This window comes from Ictalurus furcatus, chromosome 24 (assembly GCF_023375685.1).
Source record: "Ictalurus furcatus strain D&B chromosome 24, Billie_1.0, whole genome shotgun sequence".
NCBI classification, from domain to species: Eukaryota; Metazoa; Chordata; class Actinopteri; order Siluriformes; family Ictaluridae; genus Ictalurus; species Ictalurus furcatus.
The window spans coordinates 10238900-10251529 of NC_071278.1; positions in this window are offsets into that span (position 1 = coordinate 10238900).

The window sequence follows — 12630 nt, forward strand, 5'->3', positions numbered from 1 at the left end:
TAACACATCACATCACATTTCCCCGAATTCACAGCCAGCCCTTCTTACCATCCAGCTCTGAGTCACCCTGTTTCACATAAAAGTCAGCTCCATGTTACTACTGGCTTTTATGTTCACGATTCAAAAGGAGTATCATGTTTCTTTCATCAATGTTCATTTTAAAGAGATTCCACAGTGTGGTGCAGAGGAAATTCACATCACACAGCGTTCGGATCAGTTTAAACCAGTGGCACCAATTTAGGGTTCACTGGAAGAAAAACAAAACTGCTTTCATCGTCTGGCTCTTTCAGGGTTGTAGCTAACATATGGAGTGGGAGGGTTTTAATGGGAGAGGTGGATGGACAGAAACTTCCAGAAAATATAGTAGAACTTTTATACTTAATTCAGGGGTGTAAAGCAATGCCACAACTGTATATGTGTCTCTTCAGTTATATTTGGATCTATATCTGTATTCATCGGTAAACCAGAAGTGGGCATGGCCTAAACCCTTTTTTTTTTTAAACTAGAGATGTTTTTTTTAAATCCTGCTTGCGCAGTTATTATTTTTTTACCTGTCTGTGACATTTTATAACAAATTTCCCAAAATATAAGCCTAAACAAATTAATTTAAACCATCACAGTTACTAAGAATGAATGAACAAATGAAGAATGAAGGAACACTTTAAATATATCTGTGCAGATGTACAGTATTGTTCATGTTCATGCACATGGTCTTTCTTTGTCACAGAAGTTTCATCTATCCCTGTCACGTGACTTTTCTGTTTGTGACCCACAGGATCCCAGTGCTGATATACACATCTAGTATCAGCCACACTCCCTATGAATCTTCCATTCATATTTGTTTAGAACATTTATAGCATTTGGCATACACCTTTAACCAGAACAGCTTACATGTATCTCATTATTATTATTTTTTTACTGAGTGGTTGAAAGTTAGGGCCGTGTTCAAGGGCCCAGCAATAGCAGCTTCATTCCAATCACTAAACAACCGAGCTACCACTGCCCAAGAACATCATAGTCAACATCATAGTCAACTGAGGAACTCATACACAACTATTACAAAAGGTGCAAGCATTCACTGATGCTCATGAAGGCAAAATGATACATTAAGAGCCGGGGGGTGTAAACTTTTGAACAGGTATAAATTGTTATTATTTTGTTTAAAGCTCTTTTTTTCACTGAGTACTGCTCTTCAGAAGCTACATATGATATTTACATGTTTCCCAGAAGACAAAAAAATAACAATTTACAAAGATCATCCTGTTCAAAAGTTTACAAAGTGATGAAACACAACTGGAACTTTTCGGCACGATGGATCAGCGGTATGTCTGGAGGAAGAAGAATGAAGAAAGAACACTCTGTCCACAGTCAAGCATGGTGGTGGCTCGGTGATGCTCTGGGGCTGCTTTGCATCCTCTGGCACTGGAAACCTGCAGCATGTGGAAGGCGAGATATATTCACTGAAGTATCAGGAAATCCCAGGAGACCGATTGGGAATCACTGGACCTTCCAACAGGACAATGATCCCAAGCATACCTCAAATTCCACCAAGTCTTGGTTGCAGAAGAAGTCCTGGAAGATTCTACAGGGCCATCACAGTCACCTGACTTGAACCCCACAGAAAATCTCTGGTGGGATTTGAAGAAGACGGTTGCAGCACGCAAACGGAAAAATATTACTGAACTGGAGGTCATTGCTCATGAGGAACGGGATAAGATTCCCCAGGAACGCTGCCAGAAGCTACGCATCTCATTTGCAGCAGGTCATAACAGCAAAAGGGTGCTCTACTGAGTACTAAAGATGCTTGCCATGAAGGGGTTGAACAATTCTGAAACTGGAGAAATCTTTATAAGTTGCATTTTCAGTTGAATTTGGGAAAACCACTTGAAGCATTCGTTGTGTTGAACTATTTCAATTGCTTTTGTTTGCAAACAGCTGAAATTCTGTACAGTTTGACAATAAACCTGATTTGGAATGGGGGTTGAATAATTTGGATTGCCAGTGTGTGTGTATATATATATATATATATATATATATATATATATATATATATATATATATATATAAATTCTACTGTATACAACCACTTTCAAGTCTTTGCCGGTAATTGTGATAGCTGTATGATATTACCAGAGCTGTATAAAGCTTCTCAGAAATGGCTTCTATATATGTTTTTTTCTGACTAAAAGTCACACTAAATCACCCCTGCTGTGTGCGACTGATGACACAAGCACAATCAGTACAAATCAGCAAGACTGGTAGAGTGCAACAACAAAGCCCTAAATGACTGCCATTTGTCCCTTTCCCTTTGGATCAATAGGCATAAAATACCTTTTGAAAAAACTAGTGGCATTTTAGAGGAAACACAATCATATCATATGGTCTTTTCTTTACATTTTCTTCCTTCAGTTTGGCTGCAGCACAAAGACACCAACCTTCTCTCTCACACCAGGCTCTCATTGACTTCCATTATGCGCACAATTCTTCAGCAGAGAGATCCAGGCAAAGCAGAAGCCACCCAGAACTCAGCAGTTTTCTTCAAGTTTTTTATTTTATTTATTTATTTATTTTTTAACACTCTTACAGCTCCTAAACTCACTACTCGTACCACAAGCATCAACGGAAAGTATTTGTCTTCACTTGCAAACACTAAATTACTGGCATAAATGTTTGCATGTAATTAAATTTCATGTTTAAAACTTACAAAATGCTTTGACATTTCTGGTAAATCAGACACTGCTACGTACACGTCCTCTTTCAGTGCTAAAGGGGAATAGACTGCGTTTCTTGAAGTGGATCGTCTGGGTCAAATTGAGTGGATAATTATCTTTTCCAGGGGATGGATTGCTTTCATGGGAACCCATGTGGCATTTTACAATTCTAATAGATTCTTTGCTAACTGCATATGAAACATGAAGAACAACTTCACGATCTGTAACTCGTTTCATAAACTTAGTCCCCACGGTCAACTTGTCCCCCCCTCCCCCCCTTTTTTAAACGTTAAACAAATTAGTGAATGATTTTTGAGAAAGATTTAAAATGGTGCATTACTGTATAATGTCCTTTGGTTACTTCCTTGAGTCTCATCTGTAATAACCCATATTAGACATCTAATTAGTCGGTTTTTTGGGCTGCATAAATTGTCCTCATTTTTAACTCACTACAGAATTTTTTCCCCCCTGACCCGAAGATATATATGCACTGCCGAAGGACTTTCAATTAGATCAGCGTATGATGTGGATATAGTGGCATACATAAATAAAAGCGATAAAGGATTTCAAAGGTTTTGCAGACTAATCAGGCCTCGGGAGAACAAAAAAAATCCAAATATTAAAATCCATGCACTGGAAAATGAGGGCGCACGGTGGCTTAATGGTTAGCACGTTCACCTCACACCTCCAGGGTCGGGGGTTCCCTGTGTGTGCGGAGTTTGCATGTTCTCCCCGTGCTGCGGGGATTTCCTCCGGGTACTCCGATTTCCTCCCCCAGGCCAAAAACATGCATGGTAGGCTGATTGGCATGTCCAAAGTGTATGAGTGGTTGTGTGAATGTATATGTGATTGTGCCCTGCGATGGATTGGCACCCTGTCCAGGGTGTACCCCGCCCGATGCTCTTTGGGATAGGCTCCAGGTTTCCCCGTGACCCTGAAAAGGATAAAGTGGTATAGAGGATGGAAAAGACGGAGTGAAGGATCAGACATGTGCAATTAAGAGATCAAGTGAAAGCATGTTGTTGTGTTTTGCAGGATTCGCTCGAAACGTGTGGCATTATCTTGTCAGTAAGTGGTGGTCATCATAAGTCACAGACGATTAAAACAGTAGGAGGTGTGAGTAGCATGTCCAGGCAAGTGTGCAGTCAAGGAGGCTGTTTTCCCCTAATAGTGAGAATGTGGTAGAGGATGTGGCTACTTCACACCTGTCAGAGAGAGAGAGAGAGAGAGAGTGTGTGTGTGAGGGAGAGAGCATATGGAACACCGAGCGGATGCTCTAGGGGACGAGAGGGATTTGAATTCTGCTGTGGTCACAGAACGCTCTGTAGGATGACACTTGATGAGCAGGAGTCAGTGGAGGACAGCAGAATGAGAGAATGTCTCTGGAGGTCAGCCAGGCAGTGCGACAGAGCAGGCCTGCTCATATGCCTGTCTATGTGTGACCTGTGTCTGAGCAGGGCTTTTTCAAAAGGCTGAAAAATCTGCTGATGGAAACAGAGCAGGACTTTCTCTAAAGCCTAAAAAAAGAGATGAGATATTTTTTCATTTACACAGATCATAGAGCAAAAGGGTAGCACTTTGCTTTCCCACCGCATCTGATTGCTAACAGTCCACTAACACTGATAGTGTTACACTTCAGTGTAATTTCCATGTAGGGAAATAGAGTGGAAAATAAAAGTATAATGCTGTTTGATTCAACAAGAAAGCATCCCATAAGAATTCACTGCAGCAAAACTATTTTAACCATCAGGAGGCATAGAAAGGCACTTCAGGACTGAAATGAGCCCCGGGTTATTCATACAGCCAGAGATAATTAAAAATGTGAAACACACGCACACGCACACACACACACCTCCCCCACAAGTAGCTCTTCCACTGGACCCCTGAATTGAACTGACTTTCATTTTTCATTGAAATAAGATTGCTAAAAGTGCAAGTTAGACTTCAGCTGAAAATTCCAGCCATAGCAAAATTACATTCACTTTATTTCCCAAAATAGACTGAGATTAAAACTTATACAAATGGATTTGCTCTATGAGAAAGCACGTTAATACTTTTAGAAATTCTGCCCGTGAGGAGAAGCACTGCACATGAGACAGCTTTTGGAGTAAAAATGTTTGTGTTGTAAAGTCCGTGCAGGATTCGTAGAAATTAACACAAAATCAAGGAAACTCAAGCAATTTTACAAAATCACCGAAGATTTTTTTTAGCAAATTTGGCCGAGACGAGTCATGTGACGTCATCACAACGTGCATTCGGTCAAAGCCCTCTTCGATTCATGTGCGTCGAACACGAGTACAGCTGAAAGGTCTCATTTACCAACAAACATCACCGTGAAAGACAATTTTGTGCAATTGCGATTTCGCCAAATCAAGTAGTTTTCTGCAAAAAACAACAACAAAGGACTCTGCAAATTGCATCACAAATTTAGAACAAAAGCCGCAGCAAAATCAAGCATTTTTGGCCGCAGCAATAACAAAATAACTCCACGAAATCCTGTACGAACTGGTTGTATAGATGTGCAAACTAATTTTGTTAACTTCATACAGCCAATTGTTTCCAAGTGTTAAAAACAGCAAGTCACTTTTCACTTTTATAGTGGCTGTTATTTTTATTTTTATTTTTTTTGTAGTACTATATTTTTGCTTCCATGCTTGCAGATCCATAGTGTCCAGTATATCTGTGTAATATTGATTTCTTTTAAAATTACATAATAATTATGCCATGTAATGCACTTTAAAATAAAGAAATGCTTTGGAAAAAATCGTGATACCGTCTGCATAATTTGATCATAATCTCAATCCATAATGCCCTTCTCGCATAAAAAAAAAAAAAAAAACTGCACCGCATGATGTAGTCTGGATGCCACGTTCCTGTCAATCACGGACAGACAGAGCACAGGCTAGAACAACATAACATGAAAGGCAAACAAACTCATGAATAAAAGAACCGTGAATATATGTGATGGTGTAAAGTGGGCCTGGGCGGTTTGGCCGAGATGTGAGTATCCCGCGGTACATTTGATTAAAGGCGCATGACAGACAGTGTATGATGAATGGAGCCCAGAGAGAATTAAAGCCTGTCAGGAGAATGGGCCGCCACGCTGAGATTAAACCCCAGCAGGACCCGTCTTCTTGGGAGGGGCTCCGTGTGCAGTGGCAGCTCGTCTGGGCTGCCTGTCAAGTGTGGAGCTGTCAACGGCCATAACACTCGAGGATGGCAAGTCAGAGTCCCCCAGGATCTCCACGAAGCTTCCCTGAGAGACGGGGGGGAGTGAAAAGTTCAATAAATTCTGAATCCTACAGCTGCTACTTCACTTAAGCACTGCACGTAAAAGAAAAAAAAGTGGACACCGTTCAAGAGACAAGATGATTTGTACCCTGTTTATAGAAGTAAAGGGGAGGACTGGCCTTGCCTTCAAAAGACTTCTCAACATGCATTTTCACTTCCAGTGTGCTGGGAATTTTGTTGTTTTGTTGTTGTTGAATCTCTGCTACAGAGAAAGCAGTAACGCAGACTGCGTCTGGCTCAGGGAGTTGCGTAGAGGATTTTTGCATGAACATTTGTGTGAAGAAAGGCTTTAAATAAAAATCTATTCATTCATGGCATTCTTGTAAAAGTCCTTTATAATAGATTTTGCAAGATTAATTAACAAAGGCTGTGTGGAGTACCGGCGTGCCATCTAAGCTATACTGAATGGAAATGAATTAATACAATAAGTTTTGACATTAAATTGGGAAAAGACCCTATCATCTACAGCCATTATTCAACTCATATAACCTAATACTATTGCTGCATCCCAATTTGCCTACTTATACTATGTACTAAAGGTGTTATTTTTGTGAAGAAAAAATGACATACATCTGAGTGTGTATTAAAAGAGTATAGAAGTACTGGGACATACTAACACATCATGTACAGGAAGAGAACGTTGTTGCCTAGTTACACACACTGTCACTGTAAACAAACTCCCTGCTGCAGTTCAGTTTTTCCTCATTCATTATTCCTTAGATAATTTATACTAGATCATTTAACTCATCATTCCCTTGATTTACTTTTCCACATTTCATTCACACCTCTCTAAAATGCAAACCTTCACAAAACTCGGGCAATATCAGCTAAAAAAAACTGTGCATGGAAATTTACTGGAAAGAGTAGACCATCCAGGTGCCTTTGGGATACTCATTTCAACATACTACGATTTGGGACATACTAAGACTAATCTCGGATGCTATTTAGGAAGGATAGTAAGCGAATTGGGACGTGTATATGTATTTCACTGGCAATACAACATGTTCCTGTTACATTTCCTTGGAGATTTGCACTGACATGCTTACATGCCTTTTATTGCATTCTGCAGTAATATGAAGTTTCAAATGAAGCACACTTGACAATGGTACGAAAACGTAAACCTACCCTGTGCATACTTGCTTATTCAAATGAGCACTGGTTTTACGGTGTCACTGGTGTAAGACTTCAAGGAGAGAACACATTTCCTCTAGATGTGATGATTAAAAGGTGGCTCTTCCTGCCAGTCTGTGGTAAGCATGTTGCCTTGATGTTGACAGAGAGCTGAATGTACAAGTTAACACACCCCACTATTGCTGTTACATAAAAAAATGCCTGTGGTGGTCCAGAGTGCTGTGATGTTGCTGGGCAGACGCATGTGTTCTGCTTTGACACAGGGTCAGGTCAAACATTTCCGGTTCCATCATTCCCATCCAAGGGTTGCTATATGAGAATATGTTTCTTTTTAAAGTTTCAGTTCAAAAATAGCAGAGTATTTAAAAGAGTACTGCATTCCAGAAAAATCCATCACTTAGAAAAAAAACTGACTGGCAACTAGTCCACAAGACACAATAAAAACTGAATTTACACAAATGAACCAGTTCAAGAGTTTACATACGCTTGATTCTTAATACTGTGTGTTGTTGTCCCTTGTCCTGCACATTCTTTGCTTTTCCGGCATCTTCTGCATATTTGAGCCCTTTCCAACAGTGACTATATGATGTCGAGATCCATCTTTTCACACTGAGAATGACTGAGGGACTCGTACATGACTATTACAAAAGGTGCAAACATTCACTGATGCTCAAGAAGGCAACACGATACGTTAAGAGCCAGGGGAGTGTAAACTTTTGAACAGGATGAACGGTGTAAAATGTTATTTTGTTGGCTGTTTTATTATATATTCTTGGCTGGTAGGTACAACGACAAGATAAACACAGCTGGTTCCGTTTAGAAAAACACTGTATTGCTTAATATGTCTCTTTTAACAATAAACTTATTATGAGTACAGTATATGAAAGCTCTTTTACATTCACATTATAAGACTTATTGCTCAGTTTGCTCACACTGGCATATGGGAGGATGGGAGAGTTTTATTACATTTTTTTTTATGTGGCTCGAAAAAGTAAGTGCTCAGCTTTCGGCGTTTGCAGCTGTGAACTTTCTGTGGTGTATTTTCGTGACGAGAGTTCATGGCTTTCGACAAAGTAAGCTGTGACAGACTGTGCATTGTTGCAGGAAACCCAAATGTCATGCAGTAACTCATTTCCCCTCCATGATTATGGGATATTTTCTCTACCAGACATTTGTAAAGCTTGTTTAAGCCTGCACAAACAGCTCTCCACCCAGCATTTTCCCAAGCCATCTACGCCCTCACATTCAAATCGTGCAATTGTGCCAAAAGGAACTATTTGGAAAGGTTCAAACATTTGTCAAATTTCATAGTCATTGAAAATGTGATTTAAAGGATCTTTATAGGCATTTTCTTTCATGCTCACATAATGCATTAAATGTGCACTAAATAATTCCCATGACTTCCATCACTGTGCACTGTCTATACAGTGCCAGAGTCAAGGACAGTCAAAATTATGGCTTTAAAAAATGATCTCCTGGGGGTAAAAAATAACAATTTGGTCTCTGTATAGGTACAGATATCTTGAATAGTCTTTTAAAAAAATCATTCTTCTCACCCCCCACCACCACCCCACATAGACACACTCCTGAAAAAAAGGTCAATTTAGAGGACCTTAAAGCAATGTGTTTTACAGACTACATTTCAGGGCAGCTACAGTTACAGGCCCAGGAGCCAGGCAAAGTTACAGGCCTGCAATTTTTCAATAGTGTATTATATAATGCTGACAATCCTGTGTGTCATGGATCTTTATTTATTTATTTATTTATTTAAAACCCCCCAAAAAACCTGCCTAACAAGTAATCTTTTAGCCACTGAAGCCACATAGGGATGTGACACGTCCGACGTAGAAGACTGAGGGCACAGCCATGTCCAGATCAAATAATAATAGGAAGGATTTTGCCTAAAGAATTGCTCCGTATAAAGTTAACCGCTGAAACAGTAAATCACAGAGCTTACCACTATTTTATTTACTTGACCGACGTTATAAATGAAAACATTTCAATCCTACCAAAAGGCCAGCGAGACAAACCATTACCCCTCCTGAGACTGTCCAGATGGTTTCAGAGCTGATAATACAGAATTGTGAATGCTCTTAAAATATCTGTACAGGCTGAATTGAGAAAATGTTGCCATACTCAGCACCCATGAGGGAAACTTATAGAAATAATCATGATTGTACATTTTATATATATTTGATAACACATATAAAAGAGTGTTCTGTACATGGTTAGTGGTTATACAGGGACTGAGAATACAGAACCTCTTATAAAGTATGTGTAATGTTTTAAAAGGCTTGTTTTCATATCTGAATCATTAGTAATGTTGGCTTGCTTTCTATCACTGGTGGGTTGATAAATGTTAACACATTTGGCATTTAAAAAAGCAGGACTTTTAAAAGCAAGGTCATGCTGGCTTAATAGCTCAGGAATGCATTAACTAAATAATCCTAAAAACAGTACGTAATACGTATCTGGAAGAATATGAATCGAGGGTTTTTTTTTTAAACACTAAGATCAGTCGCACACACACTTCCTCCTCTTGTTTCACAACCCTGATGCATACACTGTTGTTGTCGTCGTTGTTGTCCTCACATCCCTTCCAATAGATATTTTAAAACCATCCATAACTTTCTGCACTATTTCAACATATTTGCTTTCTCCCCGAACATCTTCCAGTACATATCAAAACACCAAAAATCTCTGAATCACTCCATGTTATCTTTAACTTATTTGATCTGCTTTCAGTTGTGTTGTGATTGTGGCTCCCTACAATCACTAGGTCATTCTTGCACATGTATTTTATAGATAGTCACTATTATAAGACGCAAACGACACCTTATCATCTTTAATTGTCAGGTAAATAAATTGAATATTTCAGTGATTGAAAGAGCACACTACATACTGGTTACTCGTAGTGGCGTACGATTTGCACACCATTTAGTATGGATGTAACCATGTTATTTTAAGACACCAATTTGTTGTCTTTTACTTTATTCATTTTTTCCTTTTCTTTACAATGGCCTACATTTAAAGATTCCTGTTAACTTCACATTACAGCAATTCTTTATATAGCAGGTGTATGTGTAAAAATGATTTTAACTGTGTGTATTAGAAGAAAAAGTCACAGTAGCTGAGGCCAGTGTGTGATAAAAGCTCATGTGACTGCCAAAAGAAACATCACCTCACTTCATGTGCAGAGATTTAGTGATCATGGTAATAATTTTTGTTGGCTTGTGTGTACAGAACAGTTTTGGGTATTCATATATAAATACAGAGATAAATAAAGTGAAGGCCTGTGTAAACTATGACTTAAGAGTGGTGGTGGGAATGGAATTTATTTATGTATTATTTTCACCTCATGGTGCTTTTATTCTAATAACCAGTGCTTAGATACACAGCAACACAAACATGCAAGCTTATGCTTGCCATTTATTTTATATTCTATATACATACATAATCATCACACCTTATAATAATGTAAATGCGTGTGATAATGAGGAACAAGTGTATGCCAAACTAAACTATAACTCGTGATGAATGAATTTATAAAAGGTTATAGGAAGAAAAATAGTCTCGAGACAGTGTGTTTGCGCGTGCTAGCTCTCAGAGGCCAATTTGACGCTAAAGCCAAGCGCTAGACTACTGTCCATGCTGTGATGCATAATACAAAGAGACAACAAAAGGGACAGGAATACGTTGATCATGTTTATTTGCAATGAAACGCATTCTCAACACCCACCTTAACAAGAAGCAGTCAGTGACTCTCACGAGCGAACAATTAAAAACAGAAAATGTCGGCGCGCGCGCGCTTCAGCAGCCAGAACAAAGGCGCGAGCCTCTCACTTAATGCTAAACAACAGCGCAAAAAAAAGAGAAACGAGATAGATAGACACGTCGTTGTACGTCTTCTTGGCGCAAACCCCATAGTAGCGTGAATAAAAGTGGAGGCAGAGGCTATTTATTGCCTCTTAATAACTTCTCCAACCGTGAACCTTCAGGAAGAATAGCCGGGTAGTTTTAATGGAGACATTCCCACGCAGAGTCAAAAACAAAAAAACACAAGAACAATCCAAAGTGCATGAAAAGTGCTTAAAAGTGAAGATGACACAGGATGCTCACCCGAACCTGAAAAGAGAGAGAGAGAGAAAATAATCACATATCACCGTCGACACGTTGCATGTTGCTTCCCCTTCACTTTACACTCCTTTTCCTTTCCAGAGAGGAGGAAGACTTGAAACCGCCTCACCAGGGCGCGACAGAGGGGCAGCTTGAAACCGCACCGCTCGCTTTTTTTCTAAATCAACAATTTAATCATCCAATATATAGCCCAATTATTTAAAAAACAAGAAAACAATTCACACACTTCTTTCTTCTCTTTCTTTTCTTTTCTTTTTTTTTTTTTTTTTAAAAAAAGGAGTGCTGATTTTCTACAAATGGTAACCTCGAACAGAGACATACACATTGTTTATTACCCTGAACAAAAACAAAAAACAAATGCCGCCATGTCCCCCGTGCCTTTTTTTTGCGTTTGGGCTAAAATAAAAGTTGCTAATTTAACACTGTAGCAAGCCTGTCATGGTATATAATCTAAAAATTTAGTGTTAAACTAAATCCAGACAAGGGGACAAAGCTAAACTTAAAAAGTTGCAAAGATAAAGTTATAGCCTGAGTGAGTAATTAATAGTGCCTGTGTAAAATAAACAATAGGGTGTTTTTTTTTTTTTTTTTACGTTTTTTTAAAGCTAATTAATAAACGGGCTTGCAGGATATTCACTCACTGTATTAGCGTTTGGAAATGTTTAAAATATAGGCTATATATATATATATATATATATATATATATATATATATATATATATATATATATATATACATACATATTTTAACATTTTTTTTTATACCTGAATACAGATTATTCAGGAATAAAAGCATATGCAAATCCACTCCTAAGCCTCGTCACTATAATATATATAGACACCTATATACACACACTTCACAAATACATATATACTACACATATACACTATATATACACACAGTGTGTATATATATATATATATATATATATATATATATATATACATACATATTTTAACATTTTTTTTATACCTGAATACAGATTATTCAGGAATAAAAGCATATGCAAATCCACTCCTAAGCCTCGTCACTATAATATATATAGACACCTATATACACACACTTCACAAATACATATATACTACACATATACACTATATATACACACAGTGTGTATATATATATATATATATATATATATATATATACATACATATTTTAACATTTTTTTTATACCTGAATACAGATTATTCAGGAATAAAAGCATATGCAAATCCACTCCTAAGCCTCGTCACTATAATATATATAGACACCTATATACACACACTTCACAAATACATATATACTACACATATACACTATATATACACACAGTGTGTATATATATATATATATATATATATATATATATATATATATA